The 11,702-nt window shown below is 36.5% G+C and overlaps 1 long non-coding RNA gene across 1 annotated transcript in view; it reads left to right on the top strand.

Annotated features, from left to right (window-relative positions):
* The window catches only part of LOC132028033 (uncharacterized), a 34,322-nt gene extending 23,832 nt beyond the window's left edge, over positions 1-10,490 (top strand). Inside the window, exon 3 of the long non-coding RNA XR_009407330.1 lies at positions 10,393-10,490. This is a non-coding gene — a long non-coding RNA (uncharacterized LOC132028033). The remainder of the gene's footprint in view (positions 1-10,392) is intronic.
* The last annotated feature ends 1,212 nt before the right edge of the window (positions 10,491-11,702 follow it).

Here is an 11,702-nt window from a genome sequence, read left to right as displayed (position 1 = left end):
GGGGAGGGTATGTGCTTTGGTGAGTGCTGTGAAGTGTGTAAACCTGGTGATTCACAGACCTGTACCCCTGGGGATAAAAATATATGTTTATAAAAAATAAAAAATAAAAAAAATAAAAAAATAAAAAAATAAAAAAATTTAAAAAAAAAAAAAAAGAGTTGGACTTGCCAGAATTCCCAGAGGAACCACCTCGTTGGATTTTGTAGCTTGGGAGTCTCTCACCCACCGCGTTCTTGGCCCTTCCTTTGGCCGTTGATCTCTTCTCTGACAGTGTATGGAGAGAATGACAGGAAGTTTCTGAATGCAAGGCAGTTTTAGCTCCAGAGAAGAGACATGTGGCAATAATATCATGTAGTATTGATAATATTTTAGTCACAATGTCTTGCAACTAAAATATTCAAATTGTGAGAATTAAGTAGATGAGATATAATGTATAGTTCAGATAATATTTTTCTGGATATGTACATAGATTAGCAAATAACCAACAGTTTCCTCAGAAGGATCTCACCATGGGAAGAGTCTCTTGATCTTTTCTTTTTTTTTTTTTTAAGTGTTTGTTTATTTATTTGACAGGCAGAGATCACCAGTAGGCAGAGAGAGGCAGGCAGGGGTTGGGGGGGAGCAGAGAGCTTGATGCGGGGCTCCATCCCAGGACCCTGAGATCATGACCTGAGCCAAAGGCAGAGGCTTAACCCACTGAGCCACCCAGGCACCCCGAGTCTCCTGATCTTAACATATTGAGTCACAGAGTTTTAGCCAGGCTCTCTGTGATGTTCTGTATTCCCTGTTTTTATTCAGGTGCCTCATCAATTTCATATTTTTATTTCCTTTTCTGAGTTTTATTCTTCTTCCTGTTTAATATACTGTGTACACTGAAGAGAAAGGGTGGAAGGAAAGAAACATTTATTGAGCTTTCTGCTGGGGAAGCACCTTGTTAGATTTTGTCCATCTGATAATCTCGTGTATTTACTTATTGTATTCCTAAAATGTCACAATATATGTATTATTTTCCTGTGAAAAGATTTCTTAAGAGTGCTAGAGTTCATGACTCACTATAATAAAGGCTTTATTTCTCCCTCTTGCACAGATTTCAATAACAAACATATTTTTATAATTATATATATATAGGTATAAAACTTACATATCACTGAGCAAATCTGGCATTGATTTAATCAAGCTTTAGCTCAAGAATAATGGGACTCTCTCTTTTCATCCTTAGGAGTTAAGCACAGGTTTCTTACTTAATTCAAAGATGTAGACATAGATAGATAGATAGATAAATTGATAGATAAATAGACAGAGATAGGTACATAGTCCATTGTTGAGATAAATAAAGTGAAAACCACTTAAGCACAGCATCTGTGTTGCAGCCACAGTTATTCATCTTGGCTGGAAATGGTTGATCTGAATTGACTCAAAGCAAGAATGGTCTGCATATGGTGAATCTTGTTCCCTTGTCACCTAGTAGGCCACATTACAATGAGTTTACCCTTGTACATATTTACCTGGCAAGAGAAATGGTTGAATGTTTTCTCATGTATATATCAGAACAACCCAGTAATGAATGAATGAGTACACACACACACACACACACTTCCTTCCCACTGAAGGCTAGAGAGGCCAAGGATATAGTCAGTAAGTAATGAAACATTCAAACTCAACCCTATTTGATTCCAAAGATCAGTCTTAAATCCATTCATGATCTAAATACCATTATTATGTCTTTGTTTTTGGTGCTCCTTGAATGAAAAAAAAAAATTAGTGAAATACGTACCACATAAAATGTACCATCTTAACCACTGTTAAGTGTATACTTCAGTGCCATTAAGTACGTTAACATTGTTAGGCTGCTATCGCCATCATCCATCCATAAAAGTCCTTACATCTTGCAAAACTGAAACTCTACCCATTAAACAGTAACTCCTCATCTTCCCTTCCTCCAGCCCCTGGCAACTACCACCCTACTCTCTGTCTCTGGTTTCAACTACTCTCGTATATATAAATACATAAATATAAATGGAATATATAAATATATATAAATGTATATATAAATGTCATATAAATAGAATCATAACAGTATTTGTCTTCTTTAAACTGGTTTATTTCACTTAGTGTAATGTCTTCAAGGGTCATCCATCTTACAGCATATGTCAGAATTTCCTTCCTTTTTGAAATTTAGTATTCATAGTTGTATATACCACATTTTGTTTTCCATTCATCCATCAGTGGACGCTTAGGTTGCTTTCAGCTTTTCACCTTATTTATTTATGCAACTTTTTGTTAGAGCCTCCATAGGTTCTTTGTTGTGCATACTTTTAAATTAACATTCTAAATAACAGATACTTAATCCTAACAGATAATGAAATTATGAGTTGATCCTAAGACAGCTGTGGAATTACTTTGTGTGTTACAAGTAACTGGTGGAGAGTTTTTGAGAGTCAATTTTAATATCTTAGGAAAAGAAAATAAAGAGCATGGATTCATTTGCTCTGTGTGAAGGAAATCAGCACATGCTTCCATTTTACCACAAAAACAAAAATGGTTATGTCTCCCTGGAGCAGCATTTCAAAGACTTTTGGAAATTTGTTGTAAATTCTTACCTTCCCCCCACTCCTTCTGGTAAGCCAGTATAAGTAAACACATTATATAGGTAGCCTTAAGGACAACTCACTGGGAAAGAAGCAAGTAAATTCCAGAAGAAAAAAAATTTTTAAAGACTTTATTTTACTTATCTGACAGAACACAAGTAGGGGGAGTGGGTGGGGGAGAAGTGAGCTTCCCACTGAACTCAGGGCATGTCACACCTGATGGGACTAGATCCCAGGACCCTGGGTTCATGACCTGAGCCACAGGCAGATGCTTAACCTACTGAACCATCCAGCCGCACCTGGAAGAACATTTTAAATCAAAACATATGCAACAAATATTTTTTGATAATCACTTTGATATGAAGTCATTGAAGTTATTGAAGCCCCTTTTTTCCTTTTTTTTAAAGATTTTATTTATTTATTTGACAAAGATCGCAAGTAGGCAGAGAGGCAGGCAGAGAGAGAGAGAGGAGGAAGCAGGCTCCGTGCCAAGCAGAGAGCCTCATGCGGGGCTCAATCCCAGGACCCCGGGATCATGACCTGAGCAGAAGGTAGAGGCTTTAACCCACTGAGCCACCCAGGTGCCCTGAAGCCATTTTTTTCTTAAATAAAATTACTTTTTTATTTATACAGTTGTGTGTATAACATGCCTATTGAGTGTATATCTTCTTAGCTTAGAATTTTGAGTCTTGGGTTTATACCACAGGCTCAGCTTAAAGGGTCAGAACCCAAATTATTACAGTTTTATACTCAGAATGAGTAGAGTGCTGATAAAAAATAATTTTTATTAAATGCCCTTAAATCTATATAATAGTGACATATTTTAAAATTGACATTTAAAGAAAGATTACTTTTTGGTTGAAGATAATTCTAGAATGTCAATGTTAAATTTTATAACATTTTCCTTTATTAATTCATATTATTCTAAAAGGTATTTGGAATACATTTAATACTCTTTTCATGAGTTTATCTAATATTCAGAATTGACTACTCTGAAAGAATTGTTTTACTTCTGAGCATTTCATATTTTAGGTTAAGAAAGTAGTTATGAAAATAAGAAGCCAAATGGTGATTATTTTATTTTTTCATTGGAAATACTCAGTGAGGAATCATTATTTTATTCTTTATTTTGGTTTTAAACACTTGTAAAATACTTGGATCTACACACCTTGAAATTTATGAATTACATGAACACTGATTATCTTACATTTTTATTTTCCTAATTTTCTGTGCATTTTCAATAGTTTATCTCTTAAGAAGACATGTTTTAAAGATGACTTTCTTAAATTTGTTAAAATTGTCAAAGCACTCCATTTCCTTATTAACCCTGTAGTATCATATTATATTATTTCTTTAATTTTTTAACATTACACTTTTAAATCAAATTTATAATTTTTTTCTAATATCATTTTAAGACAATTTTTAATTTAGTTTCCTACCAAATTACCCAAAGTAACCAGTCAATTTAGTTGAAGTAGTTCATTTCCTTGAGTGGAAGATATCACTGACAATTACTATTTAGTGTTGTTAACCTTTAAAATGATCAAATGATAGACTGAGACTTTTATTTTTCCACTTATTAATAGTTATTAATATTATATTTATATTATAACAAGTAATTAATAATTTCCACTATTTTATTTTCTAGGCACAGACTAGATAATAAGTTTTTATTTGCAATTTCTAAAGTATGTAAGTGTATATTAGTTTTTAGAATATGTTTCTCTTTTCCAAGGATCTATTAATGTAATAGAAGAGATGAGTTGGGTAATAGAAAATCATTCAAACAAAACAAAGCAATCATAGTAACTATAGGAGTGAATCTAAGTGTCTTATAGGAACTTAGGATTTGGTACACTTTGCATCCTAAAAGACTCTGGGCACATAAAGTCTGAGAATATAAATGTATCCTGAGTTTAGTCATAGAAAATTTTATGTGTTCTAAGAATGTGTACTATAAGGAGGTCAATAGCTGAGAGACTGTGATTTCCATTGGTCTCTATGCCAGAATCCTGTGGCCCATCTCAGTTTAATTATATAGGCACAGATTCTAAATTTTTTTTAAATTGCTGATGGCAGTTGTCCTTCATTTGTTACTCCACTCTTCTCTCAATGGCTCTGGCATCCTTTGCTCTTAATACTCTACATCTGCCCTACATATGCCTACATCTACATCTGCCCTATGGAGTTCAGGGCAGCTAAAACTAAATTTCACTATGAAAATTCAACAAATTGATAAAGTGTGAAGAAATTGACTGGGATAATTTCCCAATATTACATTAGAAATTAATAGTAGTTTTTAGGTAAAGAAATAGTAATAAATAGTAAGGCCTTTGCTTGCATGTGGAGGAGAACTGGCTTGTTGGATTGAGCTTGAGCGTGAAGTTAAGGATGGAGGTGCAAAAGAGAGGAGGGATTACACAAGATATATTTCCTTGGAAAAGTAATCATTCATAAATGCTTGGTTCTGGGGGTATTTGGAAGCCAGAACCTTGGAATGAATTAGAGGAAAAGACCATTATAACCTGCATAAAATCACAAAAGTAGGAAAAGTTAACTGGTGATATTCATGTTCTATAATTTTTTAAAGATTTATTTATTTGAGAGAGAGAGAGCATGCATAGGGGGTGGGGAGGGCCAGAGCAAGAGAGAGGAGCTCAAGCTGACTCCAGGCTGAACATGGAGCCCTATAGGGGGCTCGATCTTACTACCCTGAGATCATGACCTGAGCCAAAGCCAAGAGTTTGACTTTCAACTTACTGAGCTACCCAGGCCCCAGTGTTCATCTTATATTTAAATCCATGAAAGGGGTAGAACTAATTAAAAACATACACTAATTATTCTAGAAAAAAAATGGAATTTACTCATGGTTTCTTTGACCCAAGTTGGTGTATTCTTTCTTTTAAAAATTTGAACTCGGGCCCCTAAATTTATTATTGTGTCAAAATTAGAAATAATTAGATTATTCTCTTATTTTGAATTCTCCCCCAGGGAGCAAAGTTTTACCAGAAAATGGATTTGTAGTTGGTAAAGGTATTTTTATTATTCAGTTTGTTTGATCCATATTAAATTCCCACCACAAGATACGCATTTTGTTGTTGTTGTTTTTTTTTTCCAAGGAAACTGTCCTATGGGATGTATGTTTGTTTGAATCAACATTTAAAACATATGTCAACTGCCTTAGAAGAAAAACTAGCTTGTGAGATTTGAACACAGTACTGATACAGGAAAGTGTTTGCATTTACTTCACATAGTAACAGGCTGCTCTGTGTTCCTGACTTCTGTATCCTTCTTTCCCTTTGCCTTTCACACATTTTGTATAGCTAAACAAACCTTCAAATCTCATGCAAGGAAGAAAGAAAGAAAGAAAAAGAAAGAAAGGAGAAAGAAAGAGCAGAGAAGAAAAGAAAAAAATTATGTGCACTAAGTTTTTTTCTTTTGTCACAAGGATTACATTTGCCTAAATAATGCTTCATTCAGAATTATATCTGCCTTTCAACATATGCAATAATACCATTTTACTGAGAGTTGTACAATAGGTTTCTAGCATCACATCCAGCATCATTAGGACCAAAGATCCCAGACAGGGCTTGTCTGATGATGCTGCCCACAGGATCAGTCATTCTAGTTCCTGTGACAAAACATGCATATATATTAAACCACCCATCATCCATAAGCATTTTACATTGGTTTTCTAATCTACAAAATGTTGACTTACCAGCAGAACAGAATAGAGTAAAATATATATATATATATATTTTTTTAAATTGTGGATTGACAATAAGGGGAAATTCAGCAAAGAAAAGAATAGAATTGATGCCATCAAGGAAAACTTTATTTAGGCATCTGGACTTGAGCCAGAATTTAAAGAATTGGAAGAACATGGCTAAAAAGAGAGGAAGGAAATATTTCAGCAAATTCTAGTGTATCAGTTGCCAGGTGGAATTCCGTTAACCTGTTAGCTTTATTATCACCTCTCTCATATTAGTGGGCCTTTATTTTCCTTTTCCATTGCCCCTGGCAGCTGAATCCCCAGAAGAGATTTCATATCTGCTTGTCATATAAACGTCAGCTCTGGTCTAGTGAGGATTAAAGTCTCCCTGAGATCCTGACTGAGCAGCATTTCTCCCAGTTTATTTGACATAGCATTCCGTCATGGTATCGCTGACTCCTTCCCCACTCCCTGTGTATGGTAAATCCTCTTCACACCGCAAGGTCAGCTGGGTATTAGATGCAGATTCCTGTCAAAGGTGCTGACAGCTCTCCATCTTTCTGAGGGAAGGGGAGATCTTGGTCCTCAAATTCTGTTGCAGTCCTGGCCTAAGAGTGAAAAAGGTTTTCATCTTGAAGGATGTGATGATTATCATAGACTATATCCTTAAATCTCTTCCTAGGCATGTATCTTGTACTGTTCCTTCTTAAAGTTTTTGGAAATGCTAGGAGAGAGAAGCTGAAATTGAAATGGGCAGGTGTGGCAAGAGGAAAACAAGTACAGAAAGTTATGCAAAATTACATATATTTTCTAAGTATTCTGAAGTTGTATTATTCATTTTTCTTTAACCCATGAAAGGAGATTTGTTTTAAGAATACCAACTCCTGGGGCACCTGGGTGTCTCAGTGGGTTAAAGCCTCTGCCTTTGGCTCAGGTCATGATCCCAGGGTCCTGGGATCAAGACCTGCATCAGGCTCTCTGCTCAGCAGAGAGCCTGCTTCCCCTTCTCTCTCTACCTCTCTCTGCCTACTTGTGATCTCTCTCTCTCTGTCAAATAAATAAATAATCTTTAAAAAAGAAAGCCACTAAAATGTCCCAGCAACAACCAAATAAGAAAAGGAGGACAGGGCCTACTTCAAAAAAGACTGGCCAAGGAGGGGAGATAGGAGATTCTCCTATGACTCAGGTTGCTCTTAGTAATACCACCTTTACTACAAAAGCTGGGGAAGGTGTGAGAAAAAAAAAAATGCCATCTGACGAATAAGTGAATGGGCTAAGGAGACTGAGTAGGGAGACAGAAAAATAATGGAAGAAAAAAAATACACACAAGAAGAAAATCAGTTAGCTATTACCATTGGGTCTCAGGCAGGGCTAGCTTAATGGACAAGATGCCTGTGCATAGTTCAGACAGATCCCAAGCTGGATTTAATATTCTTCTGTCATAGACTTGAAATTTTTAATAATTCTTGGATAAAGGGGTCTGCATTTTCTTTTTACACTGTGCAGCCCAATTTATTTAGCCAGTCCTGATCTGTGGGAGAAAACCCACATCTGGGTCTCACAAGAGGGATTAGATACAGTCTGGAAGAAAACTTCTAAATGAGACACTAGCCACTCTGACCACGTACTAGAATAATCTGGGGGACTTTTTAAAATCCTAATGCCCAAATCATGTTCCAGACCAATGAACTAGAGGTTAAGGGCATAGAGAGTGGGGTGGGACAAGGTACCAGCATTTGTAAAAGTGCCCCGGAGAGTACAGTGGGCAACCAAGAACAACCACTGCAGGGAGGAGGAATGAGCCCACCCAAACATGCAGCCAGAGAAGACAGGCGCAGGGAAGCTCAAGTGAAGTATGAAAAGTCACCTGTGTATTATTATTGTTGAGTTATCATTCCTTGGGTTTCTCTTTGACCTAGAAATTGCTGGTGCTGGAAGAGGGTAACAGAGGAACATGAATAATTAGATGATTTTCTTGGATGGGAGATTTATCATAAGAGATCTACTCTGACTTAGCAGAAGGAAATACAGTCTCATATCCCACGACCAGTGTTGTAGGAAGAACCCAGTACAGGATATTTAAATTTCAGTGAAGAGAGCAGAAGCCACAGTTTTCTAGTATTTGGCTATAGCTGAGATTCGTTGGTAATACCCAGTTATCATACTCCAGCTCATAGGGAAACACAGATTCCCAGTGAATTTCCCCTAGTCTGACTATAAATTAGATGATGGTAGTGGTGAAACTAAACATGGATATTTCTCCCCTTAAATGAATGGACCTGTATACTGACATATAGATTTATAAATTGTGAATGATATAAGTTTTAATGTTCTTCCATTGATAGGGTGGTGAAGGAAGCAGTCTGTTTCTAGTCAAATTAAGAGTCTATAGGGTTACAAATTCTCAACAGGGAATGCAGAACAACTCCAAAACAGGAGGAAGTTGGGGGCACCTGGGTGGCTCAGTGGGTTAAGCCTCTGCTTTTGGCTCAGGTCATGATCTCAGGGTCCTGGGGTCTGGCCCCACATCTGGCTCTCTGCTCAGTGGGAGCCTGCTTCCCCTGCCTCTCTCTGCCTGCCTTTCTGCCTACTTGTGATCTCTCTTTGTCAAATAAATAAACAAAATCTTAAAAACAAACAAACAAACCAGGAAGTGGGAGGTAATGTTCTAAAAACCTCTAAGTCACCAAGGAAGTGGATGCTTCTGTTTGGAGAGGAAAAGTACTTTCATCAGAGAATTTCAGCAGCTGTACCAGTACCAATATGAACAAATCTCATAGACACTTCACTTAGTTTCTTGGGAAAGATAGTCATTGGGACACGTCTTGGGGAACCGAGTTCAGTTATAGCTCTTAACTGAGTGTGGCTAAGCATTTTGGGATTGGACAGTCTTGGCCTTGGTATCTTCTCAAACCTGGTAAAATATTAAACTAAAATAAGTCACTCTTTTACTTCAGATATACTAGTGGTGCTTAAAGTCAATTGCTAGGAGTATTATCAAGTTGCCTCAATCACTTTTCAGCCCTGAACTACTTTGCATCACTCTAATGACTTAAAAAAAAAAATTCTGAGTAGAAATGCATTGAAGCTTCTATTTCCTCCAAATATGGTGAACTAGCATGGACCTGCATTTTTCCTTGTACAATCACTGTTGTGGACATGGTACCAAAGGCTTAAGGAGGCTGATGGGTTTGTTAAACTATGATAAAAAATAAGAAACACTAAGGGTGAGAAGTACAAGTGGATGGGTAGAATCCAAGAATGGGATATAGAAAAATATTGCATATTTGAATATGAGTGAGGAAGAGGTTTTTATTTTATTTGTTTAAAAGATTTTATTTATTTCTTTAACAGAGAGAGATGCAACAAGAGAGGGTACACAAGCAGGGTGAATGGGAGAGGGAGAAGCAGGTTTTCTGCCCAGCAGGGAGCCTGATGTGGGGCTCGATCCCAGGACCCTAAGATCATGACCTGAGCTGAAGGCAGAAGCTTTAACCCACTGAGCCACCCAGGCTCCTGGATATACTTTTTTTTTTTTATTATAGAAGGAATATGCCATTTTTTCCCCCTAAGTTGTTGGATTTTTCAGTCACAATAAATATTTTTGTCATGTAAGGTAAATAGTAACAACTAATCATCTGAAAATCAAGAACAGATGTTAAATTATGAGATGCTTTTTCCTCATCTATGGAGATTTATCATAGGGGACTTATCTTTAGGCATATAATGAATATTACTACTATACTTCTTAATATCAAATACCAAGTTCTTGGAATAAATTCCACCCTGGTCATGATGTACTGTCTGTGTTTTGGGAGAGTCACTTTGCCTTTTTTCTTAGTTGACATATTTCTTCCTGGGTTGTGTCCATTCTGCAATTCAACTTATTTCTTGAGTTGGTTTTTTTTCATCGACTATTTCATCAATTATTTTTCAGACGCAGTATTTCCAGTGACAATTTCTAATGTCTTATTTTTCTTGCTTAATGTTTCTGTTATCATCCCCTGTATTTATTCTGCCTCTTCCTATAAATTTACTTTCACCTGTTAAAATGGTACATTTTTAAAAACATTTTGTTCATTTATTTTACAGAGAGAGAGTACAAGAAGGGAGAGCAGCAGGCAGAGGGAGAGGGAGAGCCAGACACCCCACTGAGCAGGGAGCCCAATTCAATCCTAGGACCCTGAGTTCATGACCTGAGACAAATGAAGACACTTAAGCAACTGAGCCACCCAGGTGCCCCCCAAATGGTCTGTTTTATTGTGTTTTTTTCACTAATGGTTGCTCTGTGAAAAACAGCCTTTAATGTTTTCTCTCTGATTTCATATTTTCCTGGAGAAAATGGCTCCTTAGCCTAGTAATTTGAATCCATGTACAGAGATCAAGTTGCAAGTCCCAGCCTCCAGGTTTGAAGGATAGAAATGGCATTGCTACTCAGGGCAAAGACCACTGACAATTCTTTTTCCATGGGTAAATCACTATCCCTTGTGTTATGTTGTTACTTACTCCCATCTTCAACTGGGGCATCTGAGAATAATTCTGATGTTACCTCACCAGTCCTGGTTAGCCCAGTGCTAGATTTTTTTTTTTTTTTGGTTGTTTTTATTTTCTGCTTTAGGAAACAAATATCGTGGCACTGACTCACAAAAGGCAGTGATGGGAAGACCAGATCATACTTAAAGACCTCTTCCTCTGGGGCACCTGGGTGGCTCAGTCATTAAGCGTCTGCCTTTGGCTCAGGTCTCGATGCTGGGGTCCTATTACCATTACTACTATTACTATTTGAAGTATTAGTGACCACATCTAGCCAAGTTAATTAGAACAGAATTGTGGGTTAAGATAAACAAAATTAATGTATAAATCAATAATCTTCACATGTTAAAGCATTTTGCTACACAATGTATTGAGGAGTATATCCCCTTTAAAACAGCAAAGTAAAATAAAATTATTAATTATTATTTTATTTATTATTTATTGTTATCATTTTATTTATTATAATAATAAATTATTATTTAGTTTTTATTTTTAAAGATTTATTTGTTTTAGAGAGAGAGAAAGCTTGCACATGGTGCGAAGGGGCAGAAAAAAAGGGAGAGAGAATCTCAAGTGGACTTTTTGCTGAGTGTGGAGCCCAACTTGGAGCTCAGTCTCGTGATTCTGAGATCAGATCTGAACTGAAACCAAGAGTTGGATGCTTAACCAATTGGGCCACCCAGGCACCTCATGAAATACCTTTAAATACTCTTAAGTAGCAGTAAGCTAAATGTGAAACATTAAAGTGTTTCTGAAGGAACCAAAAATCTAAAGGAGACTTGAAAAAATGAAAATGCTTCCAATATTTTTTTAAAATATTTTATTGATTTATTTGACAGATCACAAGTAGGCAGAGAGGCAGGCCGAGA

Source organism: Mustela nigripes, chromosome 12 (genome assembly GCF_022355385.1).
Source record: "Mustela nigripes isolate SB6536 chromosome 12, MUSNIG.SB6536, whole genome shotgun sequence".
NCBI classification, from domain to species: domain Eukaryota; kingdom Metazoa; phylum Chordata; class Mammalia; order Carnivora; family Mustelidae; genus Mustela; species Mustela nigripes.
Note: the sequence above shows the minus strand (reverse complement) of the source record. Positions and strands in the feature narration are given on the sequence as shown.